At 40.4% G+C, this 25583-nt stretch overlaps 1 pseudogene; it reads right to left on the reverse strand.

The window, feature by feature from the left end:
- Positions 1-411: 411 nt before the first annotated feature.
- The window catches only part of LOC115130504 (alpha-1A adrenergic receptor-like), a 35059-nt pseudogene continuing 9887 nt past the window's right edge, over positions 412-25583 (reverse strand).

Here is a 25583-nt window from a genome sequence, read left to right on the forward strand (position 1 = left end):
CCATTGAATTTCAAAATGTTGTATCAAGACTGCCCAAGTGTGCCTAATTGGTTTATTAAAACATTTTCAAGTTCATAACTGTGCACTCTCCTCAAACAATAGCATGATATTCTTTCACTATAATAGCTAGTGTAAATTGGACAGTAAAGTTAGATTAACAAGAATTTAAGCTTTCTGCAATATGAGAAATGTCTATGTCCTGGGAAATATTCTTGTTACTTACAACCTCATGCTAATCACATTAGCCTACGTTAGCTCAACCCCCTGATCCAGTAGAGGTTAAAAAAAACTCCCATATTTCCCATGGATGCACTTGTTTTCTCCTTAAAGTCCAATTGTGATAGGCCTACCATAGAAGAAGAAAAAACGGTATAGGCACACTGAGACACACATATTGTACAATATAGACATTTGTTTTATTTATTTGCAAAATCGAAAATCAGTGGCCATTGGCATACGACAGTTGAAGTGTTAAGGGCTCGATTCAATCCGTACCGCGATGGATCTGCGCTGTAGCCCGATTTACAATTAAAGGCAACATTACCGCGCTCGCAAGACTGCATTCACAGTAACCGCTGCAAATGTCGGCTCAATTGGAAATTACCTCAAATGTCAAGCGTGCTACAACACAGTTCTTCCACGCTACGGCTTGAATCAAGCCCTTAATCTAAGTATGCTATATATAGTATCTTTGACATATGAATGACTGAGTAATGTTTGAAAATACATTTATTTATGGAGTGTATCACATTTTTCATAGATGGGGTAGTGCGTGTAACAGTAGCAGTGGCTTTATAATCTCTTAAATCAAAGCACACCCTCTATGTTCCCGCCACACTCTTTTTTTCCTCCTTTATCTTTTGCAACCACTAGATTTATGATGAGTACACTAAATTACCAGGTTATACTTTATTTGCACAAACATTCCATACAGATATCAAGTGACAGCAACAGAAAAGTGATCATCAGATCTTTACATGTAACACAACCCCAATCTCTGACTGACCACAGACCCAGCAGAGAAGAGGCATTCACAGATCAGGATAAACTGAAAGAGGAAGGATGACAGCTTAGGGTGCAGTTCCACACGTAGTCACAAGGTGTCATGACTTTGTTTCTGTCAAATCCATAGTATACAGTTTGTGGTTTATGAGAAATACAGTACAGCCTCATCTGTAGTCGTTTTCCTCTGCCAGTGATAGTGATAGTTCGATTTAACAGATGCTGGATTGATCCTGATGCTCAGTAAAGCTGGCTAACATACAGCAGAGGGCATCGTCAACCATTTCCCATACCAACAATACGAAACCATTGACCGTTCGAGGATCACTTGACTTGAACCACTGACAGTGAATGGAACCATACATCACTCCCCATCATCAGTCCAGGACTAAACATGATTCAAATCCCCATCAGGAATCATTCAACAACAACTCATGAATCTGTAAGACTACCAGAGAGTCACACCTTATCCTCAGGTATGTCCCCTCCACACTCCCCGTTCTGCCCCCCACAGGGGAACAAGAACACCCCCTGACCAGACTCCCTGTGAGACATCCCCCCATGGGTCCCTCCACTCCCCACACCCCCCCTCAGTGTTCCCAGTTGGCAGCTAGCAGGACTCCCAGGCAGCAAGGAGGGGGACCTGGAGGCGGCGGAGGCCCAGCAGGTGTAGAGGGCCTCCCCCTCTGGGCAAGCCAGCATGTAGCTCGGACTGGGGCTGGCTGAGGAGGACAGGGTGCGCTGGCTCCCGTTGAGGCAGGCAGGGTTCTTCTGTGAGTGGCCAGACTCAGCCGAGTTCTTTTTCGTGAGTGGCTGGCGGAATTGAAGTGGGAGGTACGGTAGTTGTAGGCATGCCAGCCTGGGCGTCTCCTATGGTGGCACTGGCATCTGAGGATGGAGAGGTGGGGGAAGGATTAAGTCCAAATTAAAACGCTTTATTGTACATTTAGGGTAAAAGTGGACATTTGAATTTGGCTTCTACATGGCTCAGAACAACAACCACAATGTACAGAACTTTAGACACACAAAGGGCTACTACGAATAATACTTGGCCACTCTCAGAGTAAATTGTAATATGAAAGACCAATCTGAAGATGCAGAGGAATTAAGGAGTACAGTAATATGATAGGTAGTAAAGTAATAGACCAACCTGAGGATGCGTATGAATGCCAGTTTGAACTCTCGGCTGTAGCAGGGGTAGATTATGGGGTTGAGACAGGAGTTGAAGTAGCCCAGCCAGAAGATCACCTTGAACAGTGTCTCAGGAGGGCGGAAGTCTGGATTGAAAGACCCTGGGGGAGACAGGAACAGATAAAGGTTATACATTTTTATATTCCTTTTAAAATAATATTTTCTAAATAAATTTAAAAAACAATTATAAGAAAAACAAAAAAACAGTAAAAGCAGGTAAGCTGGTTGTAATATTTGTGGCCATTTTCTGGTGTTCTGTGGTGGAAAACTGAGCGTAACACGTCAAACCTGTTACCCAGACATGCTAGAATTTTTTTAACAGCTTGCCATCAATTGCCACTCACTGTTGCACACAGTAAGTTTCCACTCCCCCTGTCACAGAGGGATTCAAGGCCCACGTAACCAGCATGGCTGGTTTGCACTTAGTCCCACTATCATTTGTTTTTCAACAGGACAATGACCCAACACACCTCCAGGCTATGTAAGGGCTATTTGACCAAGGAGAGTGATGGAGTGCTGCATCAGATGACCTGGCCTCCACAATCACCTGACCTCAACCCAATTGAGATGGTTTAGGATGAGTTGGACCGCAGAGTGAAGGAAAAGCAGCCAACAAGTGCTCAGCATATGTGGGAACTCCTTCAGGACTGTTTGAAAATCATTCCAGGTGAAGCTGGTTGAGAGAATGCAAAGACTGTGCAAAGCTGTCATCAAGGTAAAGGGCGACTAGAATATAAAATATATTTTGATTTGTTAACACTTTTGTTTACTACATGATTCCATATGTGTTATTTCATAGTTTTGATGTCTTCACTATTACTCTTCAATGTAGACAATAGTACAAATAAAGAAAAACCCTTAAATGAGTAGGTGTGTCCAAACATTTGACTGGTACTGTACATGTAAACAGGGATGAAAAGTGACTGGTAGCAGGGATATAGATATACTTATGTTAATAAACTAGTAGTAATATATACAGTGCCTTCAGAAGGTATTCATACCCCTTGACTTATTTCACATTTTGTTTTGTTACAGCCTGAATTCTAAATGGCTTAAATTGATTTTGAGGAAGCACGTTTGGCAGCGTTTACAACTGTGAGTCTTTCTGGTAAGTCTCTAAGAGCTTTCAAACACCTGGATTGCGCAACATTTGCCACTTTTTCTTTGCAAAATTCTTCAAGCTCATTCAAATTGGTTGTTCATCCATTGCTAGACAATCATTTTCATGTCTTGCCATAGATTTACAAGTAGGATTAAGTCAAAACTGTAACGTGGCCACTCAGGAACATTCACTGTCTTCTTTGTAAGCAACTTTAGTGTAGATTTGGCCTTGTGTTTTAGGTTATTGTCCTGCTGAAAAGTGAATTAATCTCCCAGTGTCTGGTGGAAAGCAGACTGTACCAGGTGTTCCTCTAGGATTTTAATGATCACAAGCATACCCATAACATGATGCAGTCTATGACTATGCTTGAAAATATGTAAAGCGGTTCTCAGCAATGTGTTGTATTGGATTTCACCAAAACATAACACTTTGTATTCAGGACAAAAAGATGAATTGCTTTGCCACATGTTTTGCAGTGTCAAGTGACTTGGTGCAAATGGCATGCATGTTTTGGAATATTTTTATTCTGTACAGGCTTCCTTCTTTTTACTCTTAGGTTAGTATTGTGGAGTAACTGCAATGTTGATCCATCCTCAGTTGTCTCCTATAAGAACTATTAAACTCTAACTGTTTTAAAGTCACCATTGGCCTTATGGTGAAATCCCTGAGCGGTTTCCTTCCTCTCCAGCAATTGAGTTAGGAAGGACGCGTGTATCTTTGTAGTAACTGGGTGTATTGATACACCATCCAAAGTGTAATTAATAACGTCACCATGCTCAAGGGGATATTCAATGACTACTTTTTATTTTACCCATTTAACGAAAGTTGCCCTTCTTTGCGAGGCATTGGAAAACCTCCCTGGTCTTTGTGGTTGAATCTGTGTTTTAAATTCACTGCTCAACTGAGGGAGCTTAAAGGTAATTGTATGTGTGGGCTACAGAAATGAGGTAGTCATTCAAAAATTATGTTAAACGCTATTATTGCACATGAGTGGTGGCTCCTCAGGGGAGGACCATAATCCTCAGTGAATTTCTGAAACATTTAAATAGTGAAACATTCGTTATCCTTTTTAGATCAAACTATACTAAATATATTCACATGAGTTTAGTTCTGACAAACAGAGTAAATAACTAACGGACAACTAGTAAAAGCTCAAACCAAGTTTATTCACCCACTGGGTCAAACAGCTGCAAAAGACAAACACATATTTACACAAGCACATATATTTATACCCTCCTCCTAGGAGGAGTCACCTCCTTGCACGTCTAGATAGCCAACACATCTCTGTTGCTAGTCAGGAACAGAATGTAAACTTCCTGCCTCCCCCCATTGTCTCACTCAGTAACTCTCCATACACCTAGTTCTTATCCACCCTCCATTGACCCCAACATACATGTAAAGTAATCAATAAGTTGTAGTATGGTAACATGAACAAATTTCAAGCTAGAATCCAACACGTCACCAAATAATTGATTGTTTAACACTGTTTTGCAATGAAGGTCTACAGTAGCCCCAACAGCACTCTGTAGGGTAGCACCATGGTGTAGCCGGAGGACAGCTAGTTTCCGTCCTCTTCTGGGTACATTGACTTCAATTCAGACTAACATAGTAATTATGACAACTTCCAGAGCATGTACTCCAACCTATCAGAGCTCTTGTGGCATGAACTGACATGTTGTACACCCAATCAAAGGATCAGAGAATGAATCTAGTACTGAAATAAGAATCTACAGCTAGCTAGCACTGCAGTGCATAAAATGTCATGAGTAGTCGACTCAGAGTGAGAAAGACAATAGTTGAACAGTTTTGAACAAATCAATTTCTTGAAAAATGAAGCGTGCGCGAGAGAGAGCTAGCTATATGTATTTTTTCACTTTCCCTTACTTAGCTAGCGAATGCAGCTAGCTAGTTTAGTCTGCTCAAACAGATAGGGATGCTATGTTAGCTAGCTGGCTATGGCTATCCAACACTGGAACTCTTCCAAGTCATGGTCATATTTAACTGCTAAGCTCCTTGCTAACTGTACACTGTACTGCATCGTTGTAATGGGTTTACTAACGCATTAGTTCTGGTAGCTATTTTGACTATGATGTTATAATATGATGATAATGATGTAGGCTGTGTGTAGCGATTATGATATGAAGGTTTGGCTCTGAATTTTTTTTTTGCCTAGTTAGACAGCTGATGTGTTGTGCACTGAACTCCAGTAGCGAAGGAAAAAGGTGAGGGGAGCGTTTAGATGTGAGAATAAATTACAGAATAGCATACTCGGAGTTGCCCTTATGTTAGGCCCTGATCTGGCTTTTCCATATGGCTATGGGCTACATTAGTTAATTTAGCAGACATGATTTGCTTAGAATTCCGTAGCATTATTTTATATTAATGTATAGTATGAAGAATACAATTGAACATAGCTGAATAAAAAAGAAAGTATATCTTCTCCAAACGATTTTAGGGAGTGTGCACATGTGGCTATTCTGTGTTGAGTGGTTAACAAAGAAACAGGTCCTCCCATATGCTTAATTTACAGTTATTTAGGCAACTTTAAATGTGATACAAACATTGGGCAATATGTTTGGACTTTTAATACATTCTAAGGTTGTATGATGATTTGAAAAAAGTTGCATGAAAGGCATGAGCTCGGTTTTGTTTTCTTTGCGCAGGCTGCACACACTTCATCAGTCTCTCATTCACAATTTGATAAGCATTTGATAATGCCTCAAATTTCCCGGCGGCATCCCCTTAGTGTGACCGTAATGCACCCTAAAAAAAATCCATTCCTTTGGCGGGCAGTGGCCGTTGTGCCCTTGGGCTGAATATAATAATTATAATTCCCTTCTCCCGAAGCACGTCTAACTCACATGGCTCTCTCAGACAGCTCAAATCGTATTAGCCAATGCCTGTCATGTAATCAGGTCTTTCTCACAGGCTACAAGTGAAGACAGACACATCGGGGAAGCGACTGCGCACGTCCTTATCCAATTCTGAGGTGCATATTGAAGATATTGGAAGAGATGAGCAGGCCTAACGAACAGCAAAAGCACTAGCCTATGTCATTCTATTATCCCCCATAGTGCAAAAGTTTACCTATTCAATAAATAAATATTCCAAATGTAGTCTGGGACAGTTGTGGGATGCGATAGATCCCAAATTAATACAACCACTAGCATTAAAAAAAACGTTTTTAAACAATGAGGTTGACGTAACAGATCAAAACATTTACTCTAACATGTCGATAAACTATTAGGATATTTCTTCACATTATAAGTTCAGCAATGCGCACAAGGCTGTATGCGCAAATGTTCCAAAATGGGAAAACACCATTCTCAAAAGTGACCGCAAATGTGATTATGCATGTAATGCTTTTAATATAAATGTGCATTATTATGGTGAAAATGATCTTCCCCTAACTTAAAACATGTATGCCAGTTAGGCTCTACACTCATTGTAAAGCAGATTAATATGCTTACTTTTAAGAAGCTATTTGGCCACTTTAGTGATGCTAACCTTATCAAACATATAAGCTTATGGGCTAGGCTACATGAGGTGTGTGACTATGATTTTGAAAAAGTCGCAAAAAAAGGCATGCACTTTCTTGCCTTACTGCACACAAGATGGGCATCATTCACAAGTGATAATACATCATTCACAAGTGATAGGCTAATATTGTCATCCATCAGATTATCCTTGATTTAATCTTGTCTTTACATATATTATTTAGTATATGTGTGAAATGTGTTTTGATTTAGAATGGTCCATGATAATAGTCCAGTCTAAAAACACGTAATCTACTGTATGTACTTAAATAGCGAATGGAAGATGTTTTTCCCTTGGTTCATTTTCATGCCATCCAGGTTGGATATACTCCGGTTGTAAAAAGAAGCAATGTGCTTAATATTAGGCAAGTTGAGAAATAAATATAGTAGACCTAGCCTATAGAAAGCGGATGTTATCCTCCTATTCTTAATAGAGGTCATCAAAACAGTTCTCTCACGCAATTGCATAGCCTATAGATTGTTGCGCTTCATGAGCTCATTGGCTCTCATGAAGTATTTGATTAGATTTCAGAACACATTTGCAATGACGTCAGAGTGATTAAAGGGACAATAGAGTGCTGAGTACGAGGCAGTTAGCAGGTTTGGTAGGCTACTAATGACCATCAGCAGCATCAGAGCATGGACAAGCCTAGTCACCATGTGGAATTTGACTGCGGTCAGCTGTAACAACAAAATGTGGAAAAAGTCAAATGGTGTGAATACTTTCTGAAGGCACTGTACATGTAAACAGGAGTAATAGTGACCAGCAGCAAGATAATGAGATAGGTAATAATGGCAATCAATGAACAGCAGCATAGTGGTAGTAATAAATCTAATCAATAATCATTTTAGTTGCGGGTGTGAGGGGGAGCAGTATTTGTTAGCCATTTAACAGTCTTATGGCCAGGGGAAAGAAGCTGTTTAGGAGTTTTGGTCTGAGCCTCAATGCACCAGTACCATCTGCTGGACAGGGGCATGGAGAACAGTCCATGTCTCGGGTGGATGAAGTCTTTGGCAATGTTTCGGGCCTTTCTCTGATGCCGTCTGGCATGTACATGGGAGCTCACTCCCAGTGATCCACTGGGCCATCTGCACCACCCTCTGTAGGGCCTTCCAGTCGAAGGCGATGCAGTTGCCATAACATACAGTGATACAACCAGCTTGAATGCTGTCGATGGCGCAGCTGTAAAAGTTCCTAAGGATCTGAGGGGCCATACCAAATTGTTTTAGCCTCTTGAGACAGAAGAGGCACTACCATGCCTTTATGACTGTGCTGGTGTGAGAGGACAATGATAAGTCCTCAGTGTTGTGGACACAGAGGAACATGAAGCTGTCTTAACCTCTTAAACCATCCCTCAAATCCTTTCAAATAATGTGTCAAATAAGCCCTAGGCCTAAAGTATCGGCAACAAACGTGAGCTAGTAGACAAACTTGAGAGTTGGAAATTAGCTGGTCACTTTGCTCAAAACGTTATAATTGTGGGGCAGCTAAAACCATGATTTAGTCAAACAGTAGCATCCTGATCCTGCATGAAAGTGTTTGCCCTGCCCCTGTTTGTCCCCGTGTGCTCTGAGTAGCCTAGATGGAGAGAAGGGGAGGTAAAGAAAAATGCATACTTATTGCGCAAATTTCCTAATTCAATCACACACAAAAAAAAACAGTTGCCTGTTTTGGTTTCGAGTTTCCCTTTCCACAGTTATTAGCCCCAAGTGAATTAGCCTATTGATATTTGTGCACAACGGGTCAGAGTCAGGCAGGTGCAGAACAGCAGGACAGGCTCTGGGTCAGGGCAGGCAGAATGGTCAGAACCGGGGAAACAGAACATGCGAAAGCAGGGAGAGGGGAAACACACTGGTAAGACCTGACCAGACAAACTGGCAACAGGCAAACGGAGAACACAGGTATAAATATACTGGGGATAATGAGAAAGATGGGTGACACCTGGAGAGGGGTGGAGACAAGCACAAAGACAGGTGAAACAGATCAGGGTGTGACACAATGGCCTAATTGTCAACCCAAAATGTACTGGTTTAGATGTTGCACATCAAAATATCTTTATCATGCATTCCTGCTTGGAAATGTTAGATGAAACAACTTATTTCTTGAATCATACCATACCAATAGCACTGTGAATGACTTTACATTTACAAAACAAGGTGCTATCTAAAACCTAAAATGGTTCTTTGTCTGTCCCCATAAAATAACCCTTTTTAGTTCCAGTTAGAACCTTTTTGGATTCCATTTAGAAACCTTTCCACAGAGGGTTCTACATGGAACACAAAAGGCTTATCTTATGGGGACAGCCGAAGAACCCTTTTTTCTAAGAGTGTGTAACATTATTACAAACATTTTCTATTGTGTGACGCTGTGACAAAATGTTGGTGTAACCGAATCATGGGCTGGTGCCACCATCTGAAAATGTTAATGGCACCAGTGCCACCAGGGGAAAAAGTTAGTCTGGAGCCCACATATACAGTTTAATGGATGACATGGGTTCATGTTAGGCCAATCATAACATTGCATTTTTTAAATAAATAAGTGCCATGATATCATGGGAAAAAGGCCTATGGGAGTTTTTTAAATGCTCTGGAATTGAGAATATTAGTATATCTAAAAGACCAAAAAACTGCACAGATTAACACATTTTTGATTTGCAGGAGAGTAGAATTGTATTGAATGAAATTATTTGTTTCCAATTACTTACCACCCCACCCCGTAAGGTTGGGGTACTGCTTGATTTTCATTTATCCTGACAATAACCCCACACAAGTCCCAGCCAGGTATGTGACTAGCAGCCCTGGCTGGTGGACATCGTCCTAGCCACTTGGAACAGACACAACAGCACTACGAGGGCGTGGGATGACCCAACATTCCGATGAAAGACAGATGCGTTCCGGACGAGATGCAACTCTTCAAAAATAGTAATTGGTATGTGCCCTAATAAACGTCTTAGCCTTGCTCTTGGACCCAGTCATGCCTACCAGGGGTGGCTCTCTCTGCCCAAAGAGTGCTTTCCACTTGAGATAGCAAATCTGCAGTCTCAAGTTGATGTCAGTACCAGTACACTAAACCTAGAAGATTCCAACACTGGTGGGAAGGAAACAGATAGAAATAGAATGGGAGAGGGATTAAGGGATAGGAGAGAGAGGGTGTGGGAGAAGAAGTGCGAAAGAGAGACCACATGCATTTCCTTACTAAATAGCATGGATTCTCATCAAACACTTTTTTATGTAAGCTAATGAGTGCAGCTGGTCTGTGTTATGTTGTGTCACACTCCCCACTGTGCACTGGCATGCTACAGACGACTATATTGGTCCGCTAATACAGGACTAGTAAAGGCCCAGTGCACTACTTTTGTGCAATTTTTTTATATGTATATTTTTCAATAAAAACACTTATTCCGATTTTTCAGGCAGTGCTGCAGCCCCCTTAGCACCCATATTTCACACGGCTATGCGCAAGGAGCTACGCCTTAGGAATGATAACACTGAGTTATGAATCACAAACTGGAAGGTATGGAATAGCTGTGCTGTGTATTTCTGTGTGTGTGTGTGTGTGAACATGTGTGTTTGTATGTAAGCCACACTTGGTCTCTAAAGAGAAGAATGGCCCAAATTAGTAACACATTCCTGGCGAGATTGTGGATGCTCTATAATCCCAGGCAATCGTGAGTGAAATTACCTCTGTTAGGACATAATATCTGCCAGGCCAGATGGAGACCTCTGCTCCTAGAGAAATATTTAGGGTAACCTCTTCCAGGACACCACACTGTAAAACAAATCATCTAGTTGTTTCAACTAATTATTATTAAGTAACTGGTTCCACAGCCCTTTTATGTTAACTCAATTTATCGGGCCATGTGTTCCCTGAACAATATAACATTGCTGGCCCAAACGTACAAGTATGTTTGCTCAACTTGTATCATATGTTCATTCAACTTAAATTATTATTTGGGCATCTTAAGAAAAAAGGCAACTGGCTACACACTCAGCACCAGTCAAAAGTTTGGACACCTATTCATTCCAGGGTTTTTATGTATTTTTTCCTATTTTCTACATTGTAGAATAATAGTGAAGACATCAAAACTATGAAATAACACATGGAATCATGTAGCAACCAAAAAAGTGTTAAACATATTTTACATTTGAGATTCTTCAAAGTAGCCACCCTTTACCTTGATGACAGCTTTGCACACTCTTGGCATTCTCTCAACCAGCTTCATGAATTAGTCACCTGGAATGCATCTCAATTAAGCCCTATTTGGTAAAACACCAGTCCATACTATGGCAAGAACAGCTCAAATAAGCAAAGAGAAATGACAGTCCATTACTTTAAGACATGAAAGTCAGTCAATGCAGAACATTTCAAGAATTTTGAACGTTTCTTGAGTGCAGTTTCAAAAACGATCAAGCACTATGATGAAACTGGCTCTCATGAGGACCACCACAGGAAAGGAAGACCCAGAGTTACCTCTGCTGCAGAGGATAAGTTCATTAGTTACCACCCTCAGAAATTAAAGCCCAAATAAATGCTTCACAGAGTTCAAGTAACAGACACATCAACATCAACTGTTCAGAGAAGACTGCGCGAATCAGGCCTTCATGGTTGAATTGCTGTAAAGAAACCACTACCTAACGACTCCAATAAGAAGAAGAGACTTGCTTGGGCCAAGAAACATGAGAAATGGACATTAGACTGGTGGAAATCTGTCCTTTGGTATGATGAATCCAAATTTGAATCCAACCGCTATGTCTTTGTGAGATGCAGAGTAGGTGAACAGATGATCTCTGCATGTTTTCTACCGTGAAGCATGGAGGAGGTGGTGTGATGGTGTGGGGTTGCTTTGCTGGTGACACTGTCTGTGATTTATTTAGAATTCAAGGCACACTTAACCAGCATGGCTACCTCAGCATTCTGCAGCGACACTCCTTCCCATCTGGTTTGTACTTAGTGGGACTATCATTTGTTAATCAACAGGACAATGACCCAACACACCTCCAGGCTGTGTAAGAGCTATTTGACCAAGAAGGAGAGTGATGGAGTGCTGCATCAGATGACCTGGCCTCCACAATCACCCAACCTCAACCCAATTGAGATAGTTTGGGATGAGTTGGACCGCAGAGTGAAGGAAAAGCAGCCAACAAGTGCTCAGCATACGTGGGAACTCCTTCAAGACTGTTGAAAAAGCAATCCAGGTGAAGCTGGTTGAAAGAATGCCAAGAGTGTGCAAAGCTGTTATCAAGGGAAAGGGTGGCTACTTCAAAGAATCTAAAATATATTTTGATTTGTTTAACATTTTTTTGGTTACTACATGATTCCATATGTGTTATTTCATAGTTTTGATGTCTTCACTATTATTCTACAATGTAGAAAATAGTACAAATAAAGAAAAACCCTTGAATGAATAGGTGTATCCAAACTTTTGACTGGTACTGTACATATTTGACACGTTTACTTTGTGCATCTTCATTTATACAGTAATTATTGAACATGGTTTTATCTCACAACCTCTTGGTTTATGGAATTCTGACCTCCCTGCCACGTCACCATGTCTGTCATTTACCAGTTAATCTGACTATTCTCTTATCATTGATTTCATGTACTTATTTTAGCAATTTGAGGATTTTCTGTGTAGTTGTCCAATGTTGGTGGGGCATATTACTCTGTTTTAATGTTCCTCCTTAAAATGACAAAAATAGTTTTTCTTGGGAGTACTTTTAACAGGGCTAAGATAAACATTAAGTGCTATAAACATGAACAATGCACAATGCTATCATGTCCACTGGTTATATCAAACATTAGGAACACCTTCCTAAAATTGAGTTGCAACCTCGAAAGCGTTCCACAGGGATGTTATGTTGACTCCAATGGTTCCCACAGTTGTGTCAAGTTGGCTGGATGTCCTTAGGGTGGTGGACCATTCTTGATACACACGGTAAACTGTTAAGCATGAAAAACCCAGTAGCGTTGCAGTTCTTGACACAAACTGGTGCGCCTGGCACCTACTACCATACTCCATTCAAAGGCATTTCAATCTTTTGTCTTGCCCATTAACCCTCTGAATGGCACACATACACAATCCACGTCTCAACTGTCTCAAGGCTTACAAATCCTTCTTTAACCTGTCTCATTCTGATTGAAGTGGATTTAACAAGTGACATCAATAATGGATCATAGCTTTCACCTGGATTCAACTTTCCATGTCATTGAAAGAAAAGGTGTTCTTAATGTTTTGTTTAATCAGTTTATGTCAACATGTGTCATATGTAAGTTGAAAACGTTGTATGTTAAAAGCACTTTGTGTGAATGTGTGTGTAACTAGTTCCACAGCCTAGAAAATATTAATTTCTAGTTAAACATATGAGACAATTCCAGCAAACACATTTTATGTTTTCTCAAGTTGGAACTAAGTTTGGGCACAAATTGTTTTGAGTTCAGGTAACACTTGGACCAAAAAGTTTAGTAAAAAAATCAATGGCTGTGGAACCGCTTACTTAATAATAATTAGTTCAAACGACTAGATATTTTTTACAGTGCAATATCAAGACAAGGGCATCTGTTAGTGGTAACACTTGTCTTTGAACTACAACTGAGTGAAGCATTTAGAGTATATAGTTACAGAAAATTCTACAAAGCTATGAAAAAATAAGCAGGTGGTTTATAGATTGTGTTACCAAACATTTAAGGATCGGACCCATTTTTTCAATTTTCGCCTAAAAATGATATACCCAAATCTAACTGCCTCTAGCTCAGGACCTGAAGCAAGGATACACATATTCTTGATACCATTTGAAAGAAAGTGCAAGTCTTTGAAGTGCAAGAGAAAGGACATAATGTATTATTCCAGCCTTGGTACAATTTAGATTTTGGCCACTAGATGGCAGCAGTGCAGGTGCAAAGTTTTAGACTGAGCCAATGAACCATTGCATTTCTGTTCAAAATGTTGTTTCAAGACTTCCCAAAGGTGTCTAATTGGTTTATTAATAACTTTTCAAGTTCAAAACTGTGCACTCTCTTCAAACAATAGCATGGTATTATTTCACTGTAATAGCTACTGTATAGCTACTGTAGGATCTGGACTCTGAGAAAGTGTACTGTGGTAGGACCCAATTCATATTTTACCCCAGACTGGACCCTATCAAGGGAATCCAGTCCAACTTTTACCCCAGATCCAACTTTGGGCCCAGACATAATGTCGGTTTCCATAGTACTGTATGCTCCCAGTCCCAGATACATGGCATCCACTAGACAATTAGCTCTGAGTGGTATTAATCTGCCTGTCTGGAAGCAGGGCTCCTGGGAGCAGGAGAGAGATGAGGAGAGATATTAAATCCCAACCTATTCTGCATCTCAAGCAGTCCTACTCTGCATCAATTCTAGGTTACATAATACCATTTAGGGTTGATGTCTAGGGGAGAAAATAGCATGTGAAAATACCAACCACTAAGCACTGGGTCATTCATCTACTGTACAGGAGGCCAAGACACGTACAGATAACATTATCCCTCTCTCTCTCTCTCCCCCATCTCTCTTTCTCACTCTCAATCTCAGTCTGTCAGACCAAAACACACAATACCTTAATTGCAAATGCATTGTGCCACCTGCGAGTCAAGCCTCACTGTAAACACTGCAGCCATGTCTTCCTTGCCACACAGAGAATTGCTGGTGGCTGGTCTATCTCTCCTCTCTTTCTCTCCAGCCCTCTCTCTCTGTGCCACCTTGGCCTGAGCTAAAGATTTTGTGCCAAATGAAAGTACTGGGACTGAGAGGGGGACCAGTGTGTACTGGGAAGCTTTGCTTCCTGCACAGAGCCTCAGAGGGGCCGTAAAGCTGGCATTTTCCCGGGCCAACACAGCTGTGTGCCTGTCTGCCTCTCCCTCAGGACTGGGCCCTACACACAGAGAGAGGCCCCTGGGGGCCATGACCATGGGTCAGTGCCTGGACCAATACACACAGCCACAGTGTAAACCCAACACACACACACACAATACAGACAAGCATGCATGCATGTATGCGAGTGCACACACACACAGGCATATGCACACACATGCACACACACACACAAATACACAGCCCACTTATTCCATACTTCCTGTCTGTGATTTTCAACTCAGTGTTTTCATTCCTAAGGCGTAGCTCCTAGCGTCCACTCTCACCTCATTAGCCTATGAGATTCCCTCTCACCTGCGATGCTTGACGGTAACAGGAGTGAGTGCACAGTGGGGAGTGTGACACAACAGAACACAAACCAGCTGCGCACTCATTATCTTATATAATAAAAGTGTTTGAGAATCCATGCTAATCTTGCTGTCCAGCTAGGTGTTGGAATGCATAGAAAATAAAATATTTGTAATTGATGAATATAGGTTTCAGGAATTTGTGATCTTTAGCTTTAAAGGAAAATTCACCCTGGCTCTGCCACTGCACATAGTCATTACTATATTAACAACATTGTATTTTTGTCATACATAAAAATGACCCAAACCACAAGTTGGAAAGAGTGCATTTTAATTTAACTGGTAGAATCAGGAAGTTTTGACTTTCTGTGTATTCACCTGCTCATAGTGAACCACAAAGTCTGGCATTCATAGCGAATCCAAATACCGCCCCACTAGGTAGATGGGGTGTACCCACAATATTAGATTTATATGGCATTGTTTACTTCAAACGAACAACACACAGAAATCTCAGAATTTCTCTAGGCAATATATTTTTTTTAACATTTGTTTTTCATTAACGTTTGTCATAATGCCCGTGTGATGTTCTGTGCCTGGCTGTGCTAATTACAAACAAATGCAAAAGGAGTTATCATTCACCATTCTACCGAGCTGATATTTCCCATGATGCTGCCCGTAGAACTGAATGAGTCCCCCCTAAATAAGGCAGCAACTAATTCAAAATTGGCTATATTGTACAAATTCATTAAAAAAAATGAGCTTTTTGGTCTTAATTTAAGTTTAGTGTTAGGCGTTATGGTTAGGGTGGTTAAGGTTATGTTAAAAATCTGATGTTTTGTCTTTGTGGCTGTGCTAACTAGTGACCACTATGCAGAGCGGCGTCCAGAACAAGATTCATGACTAAAAAAAGCTAACCTGCTTGCTGCTATCAAGAATTATGCTTACAGTGACTAAAGATGATCAAAGGGACTTTTTAATCTGAACTGATGAGGAATCCATTTTGACGCCGGCTGAGAAGTGATGCGAAACCATCTATTTTTTTATTTCATAACAAAATGAAAGATTTTTTATTAGATGTAACCTAACGTTAGCTAGCCTAGCTGGACCAACTAGACACAGTCCTGTATTGAACTCTGACAGACGTCAACAAAATCATATAGCGGTCTTTTGGATGCACACTGTCAATCAATTTCGCCAATGCTAACTTCAGCAGAGTAAACATTTTTTGTTTGTTCATTCTAACGTTAGCTCACATAAGCTAGCTAATGTTAGCAAATAAGAGTAGCGCAATCTGGTAGTCATCTATTCCACTCTTACCTTGAAAACACTGCTACTAAAAATAGAATGGCCTAGAAAGCTAACTCACTCTCTGTTCGTGTGTTGGTAGCAATGAGGAATTTGTTTAAATCGTCTATGATTGGTTAGTTGGTTCTCAGTTGGCTAGCAATCTTGCTAACAGCAAGCTGGCAATGCTAGCCAGTCTAATAGAGATCAATTGGTTCAATTGTATATTGTTGTGTATTTTGTTGTAGGTCATACAGAATCTTATTCCATCATAATGTGCTTCCTACCCCTAAGCTCTGCACAAGGTGAAGGTAAGTTGGCAAAAATATGTATGACCTGACAGCTAAGAGAGCTCAATTTTACATAAAATGGGTAGTGTGTGTATGGGTTTGTGATATGGGGTTACAGGTGGTTAGAGGTAGCCTGTGAACCATAGAGTACCTTCCAGACCATGTCATCAATTTAGTCTACCCCCTTTTCTCTTTGTAAAACTTGGTTTACCTGGAGTCCTTCCACAGTGCCCTGCTGAAATATACCCTAAAGCGGTTGTATTTTAGGTACACACGCATGAGGGAGTGGACACAACTTGCCATTATGGAGCACAACAACATTGTGGGACAAAAACCGGAAAGGGATACTGAAAGGTATGGCATCAAGACTACAACAGTAACGACACAACCACCTCATTCTTCTTCTCTGCAGATTCTCAAAAACACAACACAAAGACATGTCTACAAAAGTCCCACTGCTAAGGGCTACTGATCGGTCAATGAGCTGAGGGAAGTTTACAGACAGGTATTTGAGATAAGGATGAGGGAGGTTTCGGTTGTGCAGGATTGTGTTTAAAGACATGTATTGTTGTGTATTAGAGCGATTGAGAGGTGACATTTTTTACATACTGTGCTCGATTTTAACAAACCTAACGCAAAGGTAAATCATAGTGCTGATGGTAGCGTTATATTTTTGATATTTTCGCAACCAAAATGATGAGTGCAGTAGCTGGCAGTGACTGGGTTTTGATGAATAAACAAGTTGTGGGTGTGTCGTGGCTTGGCTCCTCACTGACCAATCAGAACATGCTCCATGGGTAAAAATGTGGTTTCTTCAAGTTGAGTATCAAGTATCAAGGCGGTGGCTCGTTCTTGTAGGTTCATGCTCTACAACATCCGCAGAGTACGACCCTGCCTCACACAGGAAGCAGCGCAGGTCCTAATCCAGGCACTTGTCATCTCCCGTCTGGATTACTGCAACTCGCTGTTGGCTGGGCTCCCTGCCTGTGCCATTAAACCCCTACAACTCATCCAGAACGCCGCAGCCCGTCTGGTGTTCAACCTTCCCAAGTTCTCTCACGTCACCCCGCTCCTCCGCTCTCTCCACTGGCTTCCAGTTGAAGCTCGCATCCGCTACAAGACCATGGTGCTTGCCTACGGAGCTGTGAGGGGAACGGCACCTCAGTACCTCCAGGCTCTGATCAGGCCCTACACCCAAACAAGGGCACTGCGTTCATCCACCTCTGGCCTGCTCGCCTCCCTACCACTGAGGAAGTACAGTTCCCGCGCAGCCCAGTCAAAACTGTTCGCTGCTCTGGCCCCCCAATGGTGGAACAAACTCCCTCACGATGCCAGGACAGCGGAGTCAATCACCACCTTCCGGAGACACCTGAAACCCCACCTCTTTCAGGAATACCTAGGATAGGATAAAGTAATCCTTCTCACCCCCTTAAAAGATTTAGATGCACTATTGTAAAGTGGCTGTTCCACTGGATGTCTTAAGGTGAACGCACCAATTTGTGAGTCGCTCTGGATAAGAGCGTCTGCTAAATTATTTAAATGTAAATGTAAATGAGTATTTAGTCTTTTATGTATTGCATTGTCATCAACTCTAATTTGAATGTTAGTCCATTATAGCCAAGTTGGTTAAATAACCTGCCCAATATTTAGACATTTTTTACAGTCCACAATGTTACAATTGCATTGCTTCAATATGGAAATACATTGTTAAACATAAGCTAAAGCATTCCTACTAATATAGGGGCTAGGCCTACTGTAAATTGCAGTCTAGACATGGACATGCCAAACGTAGTCTATAAACAAGACTAAATTCACTTGGCAATTGATACGGTCTAAAAAGACTGCTGGAGCATTTGAGGTAGATACTGTGTGTACCTGTAGGCGGAGATTAGGAGAAAGTGACTGGTAGCAGGATTAATAATAATAATAATAGTAAACAGTACGGCAGCAGCATAAGTAATGGGTGGATTTGTTGTGTGGGTGGGTGGGTGCCATCGTGACAGTGTTGGCATGATAGGCAGATATACAGTACATGTAAACAGGGATGAAAAGTGACTGGTAGCAGGGATATATAAATACTTACAGTAATAAACTAGTGGTAATATATACAGTGCCTTCAGAAAATATTCATACTCCTTGACTTATTCCACATTTTGTTGTGTTATAGCCTGAATTCAAAATATATATATATTTTTTTACAAATCTTTCACCCATCTCCAGGCAATACCCCATGATTCCAAAGTGAAAACATGTTTTTAAACATTGAAATATATATATATATATCTGTATAGAATAAAAAAATATTCCAAAACATTTATCCTGTTTTCAATAAGGCACTAAAGCAAAGCTGCAAAAAATGTTGCAAAGAAATTAACTTTATGTCCAGAACACAGAGCGTTATGTTTGGGGCAAATCCAACACAACACATCACTGAGTACCACTCTTCATATTTTCAAGCATGTTTGTGGCTGCATCATGTTATGGGTATGCTTGTCATCAGCAAGGACTAGGGAGTTTTCTTTGTATAAAAATAAATAGAGCTAAGCACAAGCAAAATTCTAGAGGAAAACCTGGTTCAGTCTGCTTTCAAACAGACACTGGAAGACAATTTCACCTTTCAGCAGGACAATGACTTAAAACACAAGGCCAAATATACACTGGAGTTGCTTAGCAAGACAACATTGAATGTTCCTGAGTGCCTAGTTACAGTTCTGACTTAAATTGGCTTGAATCTATGGCAAGACTTGAAAATGACTGTTGAGCAATGATCAACAACCAACTTAACAGAGCTTGCAGATTTTTTAAAAGATAGTGTGAAAATATTGTACAGAGCTAAAGAGTTAATTGGCTGAGGTGGAAGAACCTTCCAGAGGACAACAGTCTCTACAGCACTTCACCAATATGGGCTTTATGGGAGAGTGGTCAGACGAAAGCCACTCTCGAGAAAAAGGCCCTTGACAACACGACTGGTGTTTGTAAAAAGGCATGTAAAAGACTGAGAGCATAAGGCAAAATAATCTGTGGTCTGCTGAGACAAAAATGTAACTCTTTGGCATGACTCATCACCCATCTATGGTGGTGGCAGCATCATGCTATGGGGAAACTTTTAAGTGGTAAGGATAGAGGGAACAATGAATGGAGCCAAATACAGGAAAATACTTGACGTTTGCTCTGGTCCAAAGTTAAACCAACTCTCAAGTTCAAAGTTCCTCAATAGAAGCCTTTCCTCCGTAGGTTTAATTCTGTGGGCATAATTCTGATAATTCATGTCATATCAAGATGCCCAGGGCTTCAAGGCAAGCTTCCTCCATCCTCTCTCCTCACCCGCAAAATTTCAGTTGCATCTCACGCACTACACTGTGACTATATATTCTATCCACATAATGTTTATACAGCCCGTCATATATATATGTACTGAACAAAAATATAAACGCAACATATAAAGTGTTGGTCCCATGTTTCATTAGCTGAAACAAAATATTTAGAAATTCTCCATATGCACAAGAAGCTTATTTCTCTCAAACGATGTGCTCAAATTACTTTACATGTCCTTTGCCAAGATAATCCATCCACCTGAGAGGTGTGGAATATCAAGCATCTGATTAAACAGCATAATCATCACATAGGTGCACCTTGTGTTGTGGACAATAAAAAGCCACTCTATAATGTGCCGTTTTGTCACACAACACAATGTCACAGATGTCTCAAGTTTTGAGGGAGCATGCAATTGGACAGAGATTTGAGGGAGCGTGCAATCCACCAGAGCTTTTGCCAGATATTTTAATGTTTATTTCTCTAACATATCCTCCAATGACTTTTTTGAGAATTTGGCAGTATGTTCAACCTGCCTCACAACCGCAGTATGGCGTCGAGTGGACAAGCGGTGTGCTGATGTCAATGTTGCCCCATGGTGCCGGTGGGGTTATGGCAAGGGCATGCAAAAACTACAGACAACATACACAAATGCATTTTATCGATGGCAATTTGAATGCGCAAACATAACGTGACAATATCCCGAGGTCCATTTTTTAATACAGATGCATATCTGTATTCCCAGTCATGTCTAATCCATAGATGAAGTCCTAATGAATTTATTTCAATTGACTGATTTCTTCATATGAACTGTAACTCAGTAAAATAAATGAAATTGCTGCATGTTGCGTTTATATTTTTTGTTCGTATATATATATAAATATATTTATCCTGCGGACTCCGACATTGCCTGTCCTAGAATTACATGATTTTACTTTTAGATTTGTGTTTATTGCTGCGCATTTTTAGATATTACTGCACTGTTGGAGCTAGGAACACAATCATTTCGCTACACCCACAATAACATCTGCTAAACATGTGAATGCGACCAATACAATTTGATTTGTTTTGACTGGCAGCACAGTTTGTTTCTTTCATAATGATTAAACCATGCTGTTACGGTAAAATACAATGTGCTCTTAATGACTTTCCTATACAGATTAAATCGCTCACCCACTCCAAAGCAAGCTTCTCTATCCACACGGATACTGGTGAAGTAATTTAATGTCAAGCTATGTGTTACAAACAACTTTAATATAAGAGGTTTAAAAATGAACGGAAAGGAACGATATATAAACCATTCGGTTTTTTTTTGGGGGGGGGGGGGGGGTTCGAAACGGTTCAGATCATTATTTAGCTGGTGGAACAGTGGAATGGAAATAAAAAAAAGTATAGTTCCATTCAGAAAGAAACGATTGGAAAATGATTTCTGTTCCAACCCCTGTTGGTGCCACTCGTTTTTTCCTGTTAACGTAACGACCGCTGAAACGTTTGTAATGGCCTGGCAAACAGTGGAATACATTGGCTTTCCATTGCATCTATAAAAACACCAATGATGTGTCAGGGATTTAACGCACCGTCTCGACAGTTTCATCACAAGAAAGAGATGAAATAACTTTCCTTTGACGGGTGTTGATTTTTTTTGTGTACAATTGAAAAAAAGTCTGATTTAATATAGTTGATAAATGTACAAATTAGATTCGCTGAAGTGAACGCAACTTCCTGAAAATGAACACTTGGATTGCGGTGATATGTCTAATCTCACAAACGATATGTACAGATAAATGTAATCTAGAGACAAGGATTTTGATATGAAATCACATGGTTATACTTCGCTTGATACACTTGTTGAATTATGCAAGTGAACATGACAACAGTAATGAATAATTAATGATGCAGTCTAGACACCGCAGTTGAGCGCAGATAGGCCTAGAGAGAGCGCAGTTGTAAGACCTGTTCTACCCTTATTAGATTAATGTATTAATGTATGCAAATACACCCAGCTGTAACGGATGTCGTCTGGAGATAGAGAGGAGGACCAAGGAGCAGCGTGGTAAGTGTTCATGTCTTTTTAATAAACAAACTGAACATTGGAACAAAACAATAAAGGATGTGAACAAAACGAAACAGTAACATGTGGCCCAAACACTCACACGGAAACAAACACCCACAAACCAAAAGTAAAACCCAGGCTACCTAAGTATGATTCTCAATCAGGGACAACAATTGACAGCTGCCTCTGATTGAGAACCATACTGCCGAACTCAAAAACAAACATAGAAAAACAAACAGACTGCCCACCCCAACTCACCTGACCATACTAAGACAAAAACAAAGGAACTAAGGTCAGAACGTGACACCAGCACATATTATTTTCTGATAAAAAAATACCTGATATTAAGATAATTTTCATATAAGAAAAAAAGTAAAAATGTACAATAAATTGAATACCTGAATTTCCACAAATGCCTGAACTCAATTCAACTTCTAATTTGGCACACAGAAACTAGAGGCCATGAGTAACTGGGTCAAAAAGAATGGCAGAGATTGGCCTATAGGTGGCGCTGTTATAGCAGTCTCACTTAAACCCTCATATCTGCCGCCCCATTTGACCTAGACTTTGTAAGTAGGTGTCTTTCTTACTTTATGCTGAACACATATGCATCAATGAACCATATGGTCTGCCAGGATAGATTTTCCTTTTGGAAAACCTATTATCATGAAACATAACTACAGATAACGCAACATTTGGTTTGTAGGCCCATAGTACAGCTCTTAATAGACCGTTTTAGAAAATCTAAGAGATTAGTTAAGAGATGGTGCAGTTATAATGGCCGAGTTGTAAATCCACTTCACAATGGCCTATCAACTTGAAACTTTTTAGGGTCATCAAAGACAGTACCATGATGAGACATGACATTTCCCCCTGCCACTGCATATGATCATGACAATATTAACAATGTTACATTTTTGTCATAAACATAACAATTATCCACACTACAAGCTAGAACGAGCGCAGAGCGAGAACAGATTGCCTGTGTATTTGTATGCTCATAATAAACCACAAAGTTCAGCATTGATAGCAAATGCAGATACCGCCCTGCTAGGTAGATGAGGCGTGCCCACAAACTTGGATTTAGATGGCATTGTTTACTTCGGCTGAACAACACACAGTAATCTCAGAGCTTCTCTAGGGATTTTTTTTTTTTTTTACATTTCTTTTAATGTTTCTCATCATGCCTGTGTGCTGTTCTTTGCCTGGCTGTGTTAATTTCAAACAAGTGCAAAAAGGAGTTATCTTTCACCGTTCTACATACCAGAGATTTACCCCGATGTGACCAAAGATTACTAGAGGGATTTTCAGGCTGAACTGATGGAGAATCCATTTTGATGCCAGCTGAGAAGAGATACCATACATTTTTTTCTTCACAATAAAACAGAAGATTTGCTATTAGAGATAACCTAACGTTAGCTAGCTTGCTAGCCTAGCTGGACTATTTTACCTAGCCTAGCTTACAGTCCCGAGTGGAACTCTGAAAGTCTTTGGGATACAGACTGTCAATCAATTTCGCCTATGTCATGGTCACTTATAGTCTGGTAGCTACCTTCAGCATAGCAAACATATTTGTTTGTTCTATCTTTGACAAATGTTAGCTAACGTAAGCTAGCTAACATTAGCAAATAAGAGTAGCTCAATGTGGTAGCCATCTATTCGACTCTTGTCTGAAAATCACACCATTACTGAAACATATATTTGCCGATACAGCTAACTCAGTCTGTGTGTTGGTAGCAATAATGAATGTATATAAATCATCTATGGTTGGTTAGTTATCAGCTGGCTAGCAATCTTACTGACAATTTAGTGATGCTAGCTAGCTAAAAGCATGGTGACAACATTGACATTTCCATGTTAGGTGTGCTAAGGTAGCCAAATAGAGATCAATTGGTTAAATTGTGTATTTTGTTGTAGGTGGTACAGAATCTGAGTCCACCAGCGTGTGCTTCCAACCCCTAGCTCTGCACAAGGTGAAGGTAAATTGGCAAAAAATATTTGCAAGCTCTATTTACAGTAAGCATAGTATTAACATGAATTGGCTAGTGTTTGTACTGGTTTGTGTCTGTGTTATGAGGTTCCAAGTGGTTAGAGGTAGCCTGTGGATCACAATGTGCTTTCCAGACCATGTAATCAATTTAGTCTACCCCTTTTTCTCTTTTTACATTTTCTCCTCGTAAAAATACACAAGCATGAGCGAGCGGACACACCTTGTAGTTGTGGGTCAGAAACCAGCAAGGGACACTGAAAGGTATAACATCAAGACTACAACAGTTTTGACAACCACCTAATTCTTCTCTCTGCAGTCTCAAACCATACACTACCGAATCACTTAGAAATGTCCTTGTTTTTGAAAGAAAATCACATTTATTGTCCATTAAAATAACATCAAATTGATCAGAAATACAGTGTCGACATTGTTCATGTTGTAAATGACTATTGTAGCTGGAAACGGCTGATTTATTTAATGGAATATCTACATAGGCGTACAGAGGCCCATTGTCCGCAACCATCACTCCTGTGTTCCAATGGCATGTTGTGTTGGTTAATCCAAGGTTATTATTTTAAAAGGCTATTTGATCATTAGAAAACCTTTTTGCAATGATGTTAGCACAGCTGAAAACTGGTGTGCTGTTTAAAGAAGCAATAAAACTGGCCTTCTTTAGACTATTTGAGTATCTGGAGCATCATCATTTGTGGGTTCGATTAAAGGCTCAAGATGGCCAGAAGCAAAGCACTTTCTTCTGAAACTCGTCAGTCTATTTTTGTTCTGAGAAATGAAGACTATTCCATACGAAAAATTGCCAATGTACTGAAGATCTCGTACAACGCTGTGTACAACTCCTTTCACAGAACAGCTCAAAGTGGCTCTAACCAGAATAGAAAGAGGACTGGGAGGCCCCGGTGCACAACTGAGCAAGAGGACAAGTACATTAGTGTCTAGTTTGAGAAACAGACGCCTCACAAGTCACAGCTTCTTTAAATAGTACCTGCAAAACACCAGTTTCAATGTGAAGAGGCGACTCTGGGATGCTGGCCTTCTAGGCAGAGTTGCAAAGAAGAAGCAATATCTCAGACTGGCCAATAAAAATTAAAGATTAAGATGGGCAAAATAACACAGACACTGGACAGAGGAACTCTGCCTAGAAGCCCAGCATCCCGGAGACGCCTCTTCACGGTTGACATTGAGACTGGTGTTTACGGGTACTATTTATTGGTCATTTACAACATTGACAATGTCTACATTGTATTTCTGACCAATTTGATGTTATTTTAATGGACACAATGTGCTTTTCTTTCAAAAACAAGGACATTTCTAAGTGACCCCAAACTTTTGAACAGTAGTGTAATACAAAGACGTGTACAGAAATCCCCCGCCAAGGGTTACTATTGATAAGAATGATCTTTCAAAGTCAATGAGCTGGGTGAGGTTTACAGACAGGTCTTTGAGATGATGAAGGGAGTTTTGGTTGTGCAGGTTTGTGCTTAAAGACCGGAAATGTATTGTTGTATATGATAGTGATTGAGGTGCCATTTCTCCTCAATTTCCCATACACACTAATACATACTGTGTAAGAATTGTCCTCCTAAGACTTTCCACACCTTCTGCATTCCCCCAATTTACTTTGTTGACT

Source organism: Oncorhynchus nerka, linkage group LG6 (assembly GCF_034236695.1).
Source record: "Oncorhynchus nerka isolate Pitt River linkage group LG6, Oner_Uvic_2.0, whole genome shotgun sequence".
Taxonomy (NCBI): domain Eukaryota; kingdom Metazoa; phylum Chordata; class Actinopteri; order Salmoniformes; family Salmonidae; genus Oncorhynchus; species Oncorhynchus nerka.